Source organism: Pocillopora damicornis, chromosome 13 (assembly GCF_964200805.1).
Source record: "Pocillopora damicornis chromosome 13, jaPocDami1.2, whole genome shotgun sequence".
Taxonomy (NCBI): domain Eukaryota; kingdom Metazoa; phylum Cnidaria; class Anthozoa; order Scleractinia; family Pocilloporidae; genus Pocillopora; species Pocillopora damicornis.
In genome coordinates, this window is record NC_142682.1 from 8,209,804 (window position 1) to 8,222,072 (window position 12,269).

At 36.2% G+C, this 12,269-nt stretch overlaps 1 protein-coding gene across 9 annotated transcripts in view; it reads right to left on the reverse strand.

The window, feature by feature from the left end:
* LOC113684990 (uncharacterized) overlaps nt 1-11,853 on the reverse strand; it is a 30,221-nt gene extending 18,368 nt beyond the window's left edge. For 2 of the 9 annotated variants that reach the window (XM_089192337.1, XM_027202427.2), the window contains exon 1: nt 6,886-7,089. The gene's annotated coding sequence lies outside the window, so the exon portion shown is untranslated. Of the gene's footprint in view, nt 1-123; nt 362-2,896; nt 3,064-5,926; nt 6,101-6,226; nt 6,400-6,885; nt 7,090-9,823; nt 10,148-11,782 lie in introns of those variants that run through there. The other 7 variants (XM_027202425.2, XM_089192338.1, XM_089192341.1 and 4 more) reach the window with 7 other exon arrangements.
* Nucleotides 11,854-12,269: the final 416 nt, after the last annotated feature.

The window sequence follows — 12,269 nt, forward strand, 5'->3', positions numbered from 1 at the left end:
GCAGAATCAAAATATTCATCCGTTAGCCGATGCATCTGAGATGAGATTCTTAGATTTTACAACTACTGATTTGAAACCAGCACATTTCGGAAATAATTAAGATTATCTTACAGCAGCACAAACCTTGTTACCAAGATTTCTTTGGTGTTTCAGTTGCTATATCAACTTAAAACCATGTGCTGATGTGTTCCCGAGCACTTCAGTCTGAAGGATTGTTAAACAAACCGGCTCATAAAACATCTAATTAAATGTTGACATGACTAACTACTATTTAAATCAATTTTCGAGAGGTTTTACTCCCAAGTTTAAAGTGGAGTTACGCTGCTGAGGTTTAGTAAAGAGGACACTGTTGAATTTTCGTACAAAACAAACACACAGAGAGTAAGTGCATGGAATTATTCATTTGAATGTGTAAACTGTTTAAGTAAACACCGACATATGCACCTGGAAATTCCAGAGATTTTTCTGCAATTTCGCGAAATAATGACATATTAAAATTTTCCGAAAGGACGATGGACTTAAAACAGGTTGTCAAGCTGTGTCTCCAGAGAGAATTAGGACCACAAGTATCTTGTTGTCAAAGACTCGACTTGATCTACTTATGCGTGATTCAATTCAAAGATGACAACCGCTCAAGGAGAGGAATATGAGAAGATTACTTAGATGGAAATGTCGTTTGTGTCTTTATCCTTTGACAAGCAGCTGGCGGTGCATTAAAGTGAAAAGTTAATCGATGTCGCCCATGCAACAAAAAAAGGTCAACAAACCAGTTACACTATTTTGTTTTTCACTTGAAATTAGTGTTCTCGAGCACTTGTTAAATGGTTCCTTCTTTCGTAGAAATGAAAAAGAATATTTCAATTAAATTCTTTCAGGAATGTAACGGTATGAAGACTTCAACCATCTGAAATTCTGAAGCTGATATGTAAAACAGTTAACAAAGCTGAACAAGAGAATTTGTATCAGCGGCGCAAATTATGCACTACACAATACAGAATGCCAGTCAGTTTTGTCACAGGAAATCAAATAAATTATTTTATATGAGGTGGTTTATTTTCTGCAGGGACCAACCGACTGCAAATAAATAAAAAACTTGGGCTCGGTGAACCAGTTAAAAGTCTAAATCTTATCCTAACTAACTTCCAAAGTTAGGCATGCTAAACAACTTTCGACCTAGAATCTCTCTTGTTCACAATACGAACTGCATGGATCTTGCGAGTTTTCCCGTACCGAGTATCACAATCTACATCATTCGATAGAGTTTTTGTCTTTGTTATCATTGGCCGTGCATCCACCCTGTGACCTATCTACCGACAAATCATTGTGCACTGCCCGCATGTACGACCGTCAATCTGTGTTAGCCATATATGATATTCCGCTCATGCGTGATTGAGCCCACCCTTGTTCTCAGAAAATAGCAGACTGCATGCCTTCCGAGTTGGACAGTTATGACTGAAAATGGCTTTAAAAATCAAACTCGGTAATTAAGTGAAAAAATGATTAGTAGATAAGGTTGAGAAAATATGGCGATTTGTCAGTGACTGGCAGATCAATTATTACCCGAAAGTGAAGGCTGAGGCGAGTTATTGATCTGTTCACCATGCGTAAATCAACAATGATATCGTGTGAGCTGAGGGATTAGCAGTTCATTTCCTTCACCCTTTCACCATCGAGGGTAATCAGCACTTTCAGTGTCAAACCGACAGGTAATTAGCAATTAGATTCGATATTAAATTCTCAGAATTTGATGACAAAGACATCCACTGACATCAGTAGGAAGAAATAAATTAAACCGCCCCAGGTTTGATCGCGCCAAGTAAATAGATGACAAATGCTCTTTCCAAAGTTTTACAGGAAATTTTCGCACTTTAGCCGTAAGAAAGTTTTATAATAACGGCGTAAACTAAACGCTGTTTTCGCTGACGTTCAAGAGAGCGAAAATCGCTGGCTCACTGATTGGAGACAACATCCAATAACACCATTGTATGCTCAGGTGATCGACGGATGCGTCCCGAAAATTTAGGTTTAAACAACGGTAGAAACTAAAGCAGTCATGTAATCAATCGTCAAAGTAATCTCAGTAATTCTTTCCAGATTCAGTCAGTCAAATATTTGGTATAGACCTTTTTGGAAACCCTAAAGGGCTCCGGATTTTAGTTTAATTATCATTGCGCTAAGTGCACCTTTAACATGCAGCTCAAAATGATAAAGCAAAGCTAATTTTTGCTGATTGATCGTGAGTTAAGATCGAGCTAAAAAGAGTTCTATTTTCCTTTCGATTGCAGTTCGTGACTAAAGTAGCTCCTTTCTCATAGCTCGTAACCATATTGTTTTCCGTTCCGTGCTTTAGGGGTTCCGTGTTCCTTACCTTACCTGTAAAACACCGAGAAATTTTGCCAAAGAGTAATTCCTCAAAACGTTAGCTGAAAAAACTCTTAATTCAATGAAGATGTCTATTTGCTCAAGCCTTTTGAAAAATTTTAATTAAGTTGATTATCATCAATTTTTTTCCTTGGATACACGGAAGCGATAACGAAAAAACTGTTTTCTCAATCCCTCTTTCAATGACTAACGATGCAACAATTATTACCGAATGCTGACTTTGAATTCGTACGACCATAATTTGTGAATCACTCTGTTATAAGACACGTAAGATGATTCTCTTCTTCTCGATCAAAGCGAGGTAAAAGTAGAGTACGCTTATCAAGAAAGTGATCAATATGACAGAGACAGCCCAAGCAGGAACATATCAAGCATGTTTTAATCTCAGTACATAATTTGAGGGGGCACTGCACATGAGCTGAGGTAATCTTCTTGAAGAAAGGTAAAATTTGTCACCGTCAGCTTTCAATTCAGAACAATGAACAATGGGTTCTTTGAAACCCAGAAGACTCACCTTCGTAATAAAAGCGTCGACTTTAGATCAACCCTACTTGAAACCGAGAAAATGCAGTCTCTTATTTTGAATACGCAGTCATGCGATTTTTGCAAGATGTTTACAGTCCCCCGCTGTCTACAGTTTCGTGTCAAGGTTCCGGTAACATCCAACAACCATGGGAAAATGAAGCGGCTGGATTAGCACTAAACAATACATTTAGCTCTATGACGTGTAAAACTTAAGACAAGTGCGACTTCTGAGAAGAATCTCAAGTCAGGATAGATTAGTGTTATTAAATTCTTCGGGCGTAATTGCATGAGTCAATATTGGCGGTAGAGGAGGTTTGAACAATCGAGTTTAATCGTTGTCAGTCGAGATCGACAGGCTCCTTAATCATCCGTCCACTGAGGCGAAAGATCGTTATTTTGTGCCTGATAAATAATCGACCGTTAGTAAAAGAAAACTCAAAAATAAGCGACGAGTTTGCGATGAATTCTCTGTGTTAACATCCGATAATTGCTCTTTGATAATAACACAGTCAAAATCAATAGCATTAAAGTGAAGCAAATCGCAGTCTTTCCTACACGGAATCGATAACCACTCGAACCACACTTAAAAAGCTTACGTTCAGTGTTATCCGATAAAGAAGGAAAAATTCATCGTGATCTACTGTAGCCGGTCTATTGATCTTTGCTTTGCCCAAAGTTTACTTAGGAATTAATAGCATTGATTGCATTTTCTCTGCAGGAGGTGATAAATTTTTTCTCGAATCGTCTTGCTCTTATCATGATAAAACATACATAAGTGCCGGTATTAACGCTGAGAATGAAATCACAACCACATCCTTTAACCGAAAAGTTAAGAGAAGGAAAAGGTTAATGAGATATGGTGTGACATGAGCATATTAACTAAACGTTGAATTATTCAACTGTTACAAAATTTGTCATCTGTCATCATGGTGGTTTCAAGGAAAACTTTGCCGTTAAAACAGCAAGTGGTTTGATTTACATTCAATTCTTTACCTTATAATTACCCAGGTGTTAATGTGGCCTGGTCGATGTTTTTCTTGTTACTGGTGTTGTTATTTTATTATTGTTATCTTCTTACTCAGGAGAGAGGCCTATACCTTTTTCATAGCGAAAAGGCTGTGGAACCTGATCATGACAGGCTCAGAAAGCTAACCAATGTACACAACTTAATTACCTCGTCCCACAAGGATTGCACGCGTCAAGTAATACCTCATAAATTTTTCAACTCTGTTTGAACTATCTACGATGCTCAGGTTCTCTACACCCCCTGATAAATGAGATCCGTTTGCCTACAAAATTAATGATATCATTAATAGACGGTAGAGCTCATAGTTCGTTTAAACTCGGTTGTCGTGTGGATTTTCATGCATTTTTAGTTGATAGCTACCTTCTAATTAAAAATCGTAAAGACTTGTTAAATTTCGGCGAATTAGGCCCAACAAGAGTAAATATAGATGAGACCGCTTATTATCACGATAATATTCCCTTGTTGAGTTCAGTCACGCTCATTTTAGGAAATTGATTCCTGATGTAGGTTGCGCAGGTATTTGATCGCCATCTTGTTCAAAGAAATGAGAGATATTAAACTTTGAAACTGGCTGAGTGGAATACTGAAATTTTCAAAATTTATTAACCTGTCATATTAAAAAGCAATCATTTTGTTCAGTAAACAAATAATTTTAAGTCTATATGAACATTTGGGTAACACTTCTCTCAGGAAGTAATTCTTGGTTGAAATTGATTCCATAACCTTTAAAAAGGACAAATCTCTGCGAAACCCAAATTTATAGATATCACAGAGGAAGAAAAAGACTATATTCCATTTCTTGCAACCAATTTCGAGTCTAGCTACCCTTTGCATTCCGCATGCATAATGAGCACTGAACTTAAACGGCAGAAGCTAACATCCTAACCTGTTTGTGGGAGATATCTGAAGAATTGTGCAAGCCGTTTTAACTTGACCACTAGCGCGACTGAAAGACCTACAAATGTCTTCCCATTCAATTCCTTTGATTTATTCAACCAAGTCAGATGCTAACCTGCTCAATAGTAGCTGAATAATTGATTTTCATTCATTGTTGGAATCTACAGAGATAAGCTTGACTTGGTGACAGAGTAAGCCCGCACACGAAAATGATTAAACCAGTCACAATTTCTTGGAAAATCAACTAACGAACATCATGACCCCTTAAAGTCTTTAGTCTTGCTAGAAAAAAAATTCGGAAGAGGAGATTCGAAATAATTTTGGATTGAAGAATCTCCATTGGCAGAGTACGAATTAGACCAAATTACTCTTTAATCTTCAAAAATATTTTATGATAAACTATTTTCCTTTTCCATGACGAATTTCATAACAAACGCTGTAGCATTTTACAGGGACAAATTGACTTGCTATCATACTTTGCTTTTACATTGCTTCGGTATCGTGATGTGGGAAGCCATAGCGAGTTTCTCAATAATAATCTTGTAAATCTCATTTAAATAAATTAACCACTAAAGACCTGCCAACAAGCATGCTTCGGGATTGGCAATTCATTATTACGTGAACTTTATCTTATAATAAATACTAACCTGTACTGTGTTGAGGGCAGAATCAGTTAGTATCATTTTTTTTTTTTTTTTTTTTTTTTTTACTAAACCTATTCTTAAGCGAGTGTTAGGAGTCGACAATTTCCTCTCATCGGAACTTTTGACTATTATTTCAACCGTTTTTCTCCTATATTTCTTGTTAATCATTTTTTTTTTTTGAGGTTGAAATATGTGATATAGCAAAGTCGCCCGAAAAATTCGATGTACAACGGCAATTAAGGCGAAACAATGCTCCAGATGTGAAAGACAAATCTTTCAGGCAACAAGGCTAAATTTTCCACCTCAACTTGATAACTACACATGTAAGAACCCGTTATCTGTGCCAAGCTTTTACCAGTTTAGATTACAATTCAATAATTCCGAGCCAGGCTGAATACAAAAACGAATTAAAATTAATCTGAATACACAGAATAATATTTCACTTTTTCACCTTGTAAAAAGCTTTCCACGCTCATTGTAAGGCAAACTTTATCGACAAAACACCTCCGCATGTCGTTGTATTCCGTAAACACTGCTTGCATCCGGATAGTGTTAAATAGTACATTGAAGTCGCACAGGTTTAGCAAGGAGGAACTCCCAGTTATTCACTCTAACTTTTTTTACGCTAAAATGTTTGGTATATCATAAAAAATTATGAATTATGTTCAGAACTTCGACATATGGTGTTATGACTGAGATAAGTTTCAGCTGACTTACCAAAATAACACAAAAAGTATATCACCAAACAAACCTAAATAACGGCAGGTGGGTTGAAAATCAAGCTCCTTACCAAACGCATCGACACTGCACAACCTTAATACTAGGTTCTCCATCTCATTTTGGAGACCATCTTCATTCGGCCGTCACTCGCTTGTTTTGCTCAATAAGTTTACATGTTTTCTAAATTTGCAAGAAGGGATGACTGAATTTGAATATTTTCGTCTGTCAGTGATACATTATTCATTAATTACATGCTACTAGACGCTGGAGAAGAAAACTATAGTAACGAACACACTAAGATCAAGTAAAGTTTGTTATTTGTGCAGGATTCCTTTTGAAACTATGGGCAACTGGGGGGAAATATCTGGTTTTTAACGGAGTTTTTCAGATGCTATTTTATCATGCAGTTACCAAATATTAAAAAAAAATTGTTAAGCGAGGTCCACATAAGACGATATTAATCTATTTTGTAATTAATGAAACCTCTGCATCGTAATTGATGTTAGAGCGAATGATAAGTATTCGCATGTGGGTATTTTTGCATGTTTTTACTTCAGTTTTCGTTCCAAACCCAGCAGGTGAAGTAAGCTCTTGAACGATGACTTATCATTACGAAGGTTCCGGATCGTTCTCCGTCAGTTTAACTAGCAAGGTGGTGTTTATCAAACAATTCGTGTTAATGTCACGTACCAGTTTGTTTTGAACTATCTCCTGCTACGAAGTCGAAGAAAATTCTAGCTTGAGAATATAGACATCTCCAACTTCTTCCTCTTCACACAGCTCGTTTGTCCTAAAGACAGACACTACTTGCAATTTGAATTTCTTTTAGTAGAACTCACATGTGATAACTCGTCGCAAAAGTTGTTAATGTCAACATATATTCATACAAATAATGCTCGTTCATAACAATGATTATCTTTTGTTTTGTTTTGTTTTTTTTCTTAATTTCTTATTCATAAATACCAAGTGAATACCTAGCGTATTTTTCACCAGTTTCCACCGACACTCGCTTTATTCAAACTTTAGAAAGGATACCACAATAGGTGCAAAGAACAAAGCATTTAAGTTAAGTCAAACATGGATAGAAACCAAAAAGAAAAGAAAGAAAAAAAGGCGAATAGACGTCACGTAAGACATCACCCATCGGTTGAAAATATGCTGGAGTGTGAAAACAAAGTAGTTTTTTTTTTAATAAGAGCAAACATCATTCAATTATTTTGGTCGAACCTTGAGACACGTACTGCCAAGATGAAGGAATATCAGTGAGAACTCTTGCATAAAAATCTCTCAGTGTCACCCAAATCATATTGTTCTTCCAAATCGAGTAGACACCTCCTCCAAGAATTAATAGAGGCAATTTAAACACAACATACTCAAACAGTTAATCATTTTGTATTGTGACGGCGAAAAGTCTTAGGCATATTGCAACCCAACATCTGAAACAGAGATCTGGATAGAAAACGTTGCCCTCCATGAATTGACGGAATCTTCATTTTTCTTCGACTCTTTCCGTAAATTTTCGTTTTGTCTATGACCTGACCTATGTGCCGACTAAATCTTGCCTCAACTGGTTTGTGAAAACTAATGAATTCAAGTTATAAATAACAATTCTAATGTTTATTTGTTACACTCGATGTTTTTCTAGAATTTTCTTAAACTTGTTTATCATATTTGACGATTCTTGTGTTTTTACATTACAAGTTCTACTACAAAGGTTGCCAGGGAAGAATTTTCACAGTCTGCACGGTTTCCGAAGAAAATTGCAAACCGAAAAAAAATTTAAATTTAAAAAGGAAGAGATTAAAATCCCCTGAATAAAGGTAAAAATGGCTCCTAACGAAGAATGAAATCATTTCAGCTCGTAGTTATCAGCCAGGCATTTAACCGCAACAAGCATATACTCAGTGAAAAATTAATGTACTCTTCACTAAAAGCCAGTATTAGGTACATTCAGCAGTCAGGATCGCAACGCCGAGGAACAGGTCAATTAAAAAATGAAACTATATTTTTGATTAAAATTTTGCGAATGGCTGAACGTGTCTACCATCTCTTACGGCGCCAAACTTCAACTTTAGCCTAACGTATGGGAGCACCGTTGAGTTTCCGTTCCTTCAGATCATGCAAATTTTGATGGTTTCACGTTTTTGTTTTGCAGAGTACGGATGAGAAATTTACAAAGTTTCAAAACGCACGTGCTGAGCTATTGTTCTGTCCATTAGATCTTTTGTTTTGCCACGTTCTCGCTGCCGTCGCCGTCGCGGTTTGCTTCACTCTCGCTATACTGTGGCGAGGTCCTTCAATGCGAAATTTGCTTATTCTTACAACGAGATAGTAATCGCAGGAGTCTTATTTAGTGCAACTCGAGAATTCAAGAACGCTATACAAGGTGAGCATGTGAGGAATACAGAAAAACTTTCACACTACATATTACTTTTTTTTAATTGAAAAATGGCAAAGGCATCAAACAGCAACAAACAAGAAAACTCTGCTTTTCAGATTTGTTGTAAAAATTAGTTCAAATGCGTCATCGACTACTTTTGACTTTAGACCGAGAGGCTGTTGCCAGTGTATTTTTTTCAGTTCTGATCCTAGATCCTGCTATCAACATTTGCCACAAACCTAATGTAACATGCTCATAACACAGTTAGAAAGGTGTATCTAATATTTTCAATTGCGATCTGTAGTATCCACAGCTGGTCGAACTCGGCTTAAATAATTTCAAAGGTTCTGTCTGAACGCCCTACTAAATCTTTACATCTCATTAAGATTTTTTAAAAAGTATTCAGCACTTCAGAATCTAAATAAGAGGGAACACCATTTTTATCATAAACACTTCTTAAACTGCTTACCCAAAAAAAGATTCATAAAAATTCGTGTTCAGCAGCAGTAACATTCTAGCAATTGAACATTCTTTACTGCACTCCCTGTCCTTCTATTTGATATTAACGAATTCAACATAAACTTAAATTATAATCGACTACGTTGTTTTCATTTATTTTTTCGTTGTGATCATTTTTCGGCATTACCGACACTTGGCACAATATCATAAAAAAATGCAATTAGTGACAAAATACTAAGTGACAGCAATAGATTTCGTGCTTTCAAAAACGATATTTTCTCTTTGCATTGTAAACTACCCTTATCCTTCTCCATAAAACTTATTTACCAATTTTTATCAAAGATTTTTTCTAAGCTATTCCTAGATTTTTCTTAAAACGAACTTCTGGGTGCACTAAAATCAGAAACTTTCTTGTTAATATCACGAAATCTTTCACAAACAACAAAACACTTCAATTGTAGAACGCAAACTAAAATCAAGTGAGAAATAGGCACGAGTATTTATCATCTAACTACCATTTATCGTTTTCGGAAGATGTTAACGTTGTATATTGGTTTAAATACTCCTCATACGAAGGACGAACAGGCATAACAGGTAAAAAGTGAAGATAAATGAAAACCAAAATGACACTACGCCACATAAATAGCAAATCCAACCTGTAGGGAAAACATTTGAATGAAGCCAACTCCTCGGAACAACAACATTCAAGCTGGCACAAACAATATACATAGAGTTGCAAGGCTTATACGATGATAAACAAACAGCTGAATAACTCATTTGATACCTTACCTTTTGTATGTAAAGCTTCACAGGATTGTTAATGAAGTTTTTTTGAAAGCAAAAATTTCGATTCCAGTCGACAAATTGGTTATTATAGCCATTAAGTCGTATTCAAGTGTAAACTTCACTTCGAATTTGCTCGAAAAACAACAAAGAAAATGTAGCGTTAGCAACAATAGCAAATCTTGCTTCCTACGTATTCAGCCAAAGCATGTTGCACGCCTGGTCGTGCGTCATTAATTTTTGCGGGCCTTAACTCTCATCAAAGCCTTGCGACAAGTAATTGCATCGTTAACGAAACGTTTTTCCTCCAAATTTAATATCAAAGTAAAGAAAAACAAAATAACAGAGAGCTATTATTTAATTACATGTTTCTGCTTGTTACTTGAGAGCGGTGATCTGGTAAGCCCAAAGTGCACTGCGGGTAGTTCAGTGAGAGGCGAATCCAGGCTCTCGTTCGCGCTCAATGAGATTGGTTACGCATTTCAAGTCATTTACAAGATGTCAACAATACCAGCTTAAGGATGGTAGGACTCGTGCAAACCATATGAAAGCTAAAAGGAGCGTTCTGGCCAATGAAGATTATCATCGTTTTCCTCGCTCTCTTCACAGGAATTTTTAAGCTCTTGTAAGAATTTTAATTTCATCAGTTATTGTGTCCGTCTGATCAATTTTTTGGGTTCATAGTCATTATTCTGATCACCACATCACGTGGAAATCACGTGTCACTAAGCGTCAAAAGAAAGCTGATTAGGTCGAAGAATTTCATTCCAAAGAAAAGTACAATCGGCTCTGAAAGACCTAAGAGGATTTAGACGATACAGTTACTATTTGGTTGCACGTTAGATCGCCTCCTATCGATTCACCGCTTAAAATCAAATTAGTTAGCAATGAACTCTCCTTTTTATCTTATGCACAGCTGGCTTTTGGTATAGATAAGGAAAAAGTGTTGCGTTACGATACAGGATGACGGTTCAAAAAAAATGTTTTTCTAGAAACTGATAACAAATGAGGTCAATATAAAACAAAACTTTAAGTTTTAAACCAAGTTGCCCTTTTAAAGGGTATCAAGAACTTCACAAGCTTAGCCTACTACAACAGACTTTCAACAAAAAAATTCCGTCTTTGCTTTCGTCCAATGCGCTAAATAAAGCGATGGAACACATTGTCAATATTTTTCCTTATGCGAGTTTATGTAAATATGGTCATTCTAGCTGTTCAATTTTCCTCCCGTGAAAGCCTCAATAAAAAATGTAAATATCTGCATGACAAGGATTCTAAATTGCTTTGTCATCCCGTCACCTCAGAAAAGGTAAATAACAGAACAATTTCCCTTTCACAAAACGCTCTGTTTTACGGTATTTTTCAGTCTCCAAGAAAGAGGCTCTGGGTTGATGGAAACGAGAGAAAAGGCAGACGCACAAAATTCGGCAACCGCCGTTTGTCGTTTCCAGTCGTCCTGACCGAGAGCTTGGAACAAGTCAACTAAGAAATGAAGATACCTCAAAAACCACACATATTATTGACAAGATGAGGCATTTTTGTTCTACCATCAGTGAAAACAAATAATTTTCTAGAATTATCATAAAAAGACTGTGACAATATTCGTTTTTGCACCAGCCTTGCGATTTTGGGGGCTTAAAAAACGTTTCATCTTTTATATCATGTAGCATTGTGTAGAGACAAATACCACATACGTTTCGAAATTTTTTTAAAAACTTATAGCCTATTAAATTCAGAGCTTTCTCAAAAGTCTCGTTAAGAACTGATTTTTGAGATAAAATATATCAATAACAAACATAACTTTAATCCAAAAGCGAATTTTTAATCGGTCTGCCAACCATTATATTAGTCAATTGTCATTAAATTCAGAGTACAGACGACGTACACGTGTCTACTGCATATTAACCTCAACCTTTTTTCGTTTCAGTTAACTAAGTACTCAATAATTCGCTCCTAGTAACATACCCACTGGTCTCCTTCCACCGAATCTTTCAACGCCTCCATCATGTAATTCAATTATTTTCTCCCCGTCGTTCAACCACCGGCAGTCTGCTTAATTTAAACTGTAGGAAGATGATATTCTTTAGTCATTTGAATGACGGAGGAGAATAATATCGCTTTAATTGATTTAAAAAACGTAATTTTTAACATTTTATCAATGTTAATATGTCACTCAGGTTACGCCCAGGTTTATAATTGGAAAAACTAATGTTAGAAGCTTCTTCTGTAATTATCACAAATGCTCATCACTTTCTACTTCTGTCGATCTCCAAGCCTTAAAAAGGAACTGATATTAAGACATTTTCCTAACATCGCTTAACCGTGCATGTAATCATCGTTACTTAGCAACCGTGAAGACAAAAGGTGACTGGAGACTTCCACATCGGTTTTTGCTTTATTTTGCGTTGTTTTTTTCTTTCCTCACTTTCAGCAACAGAAATATTTCATTAGC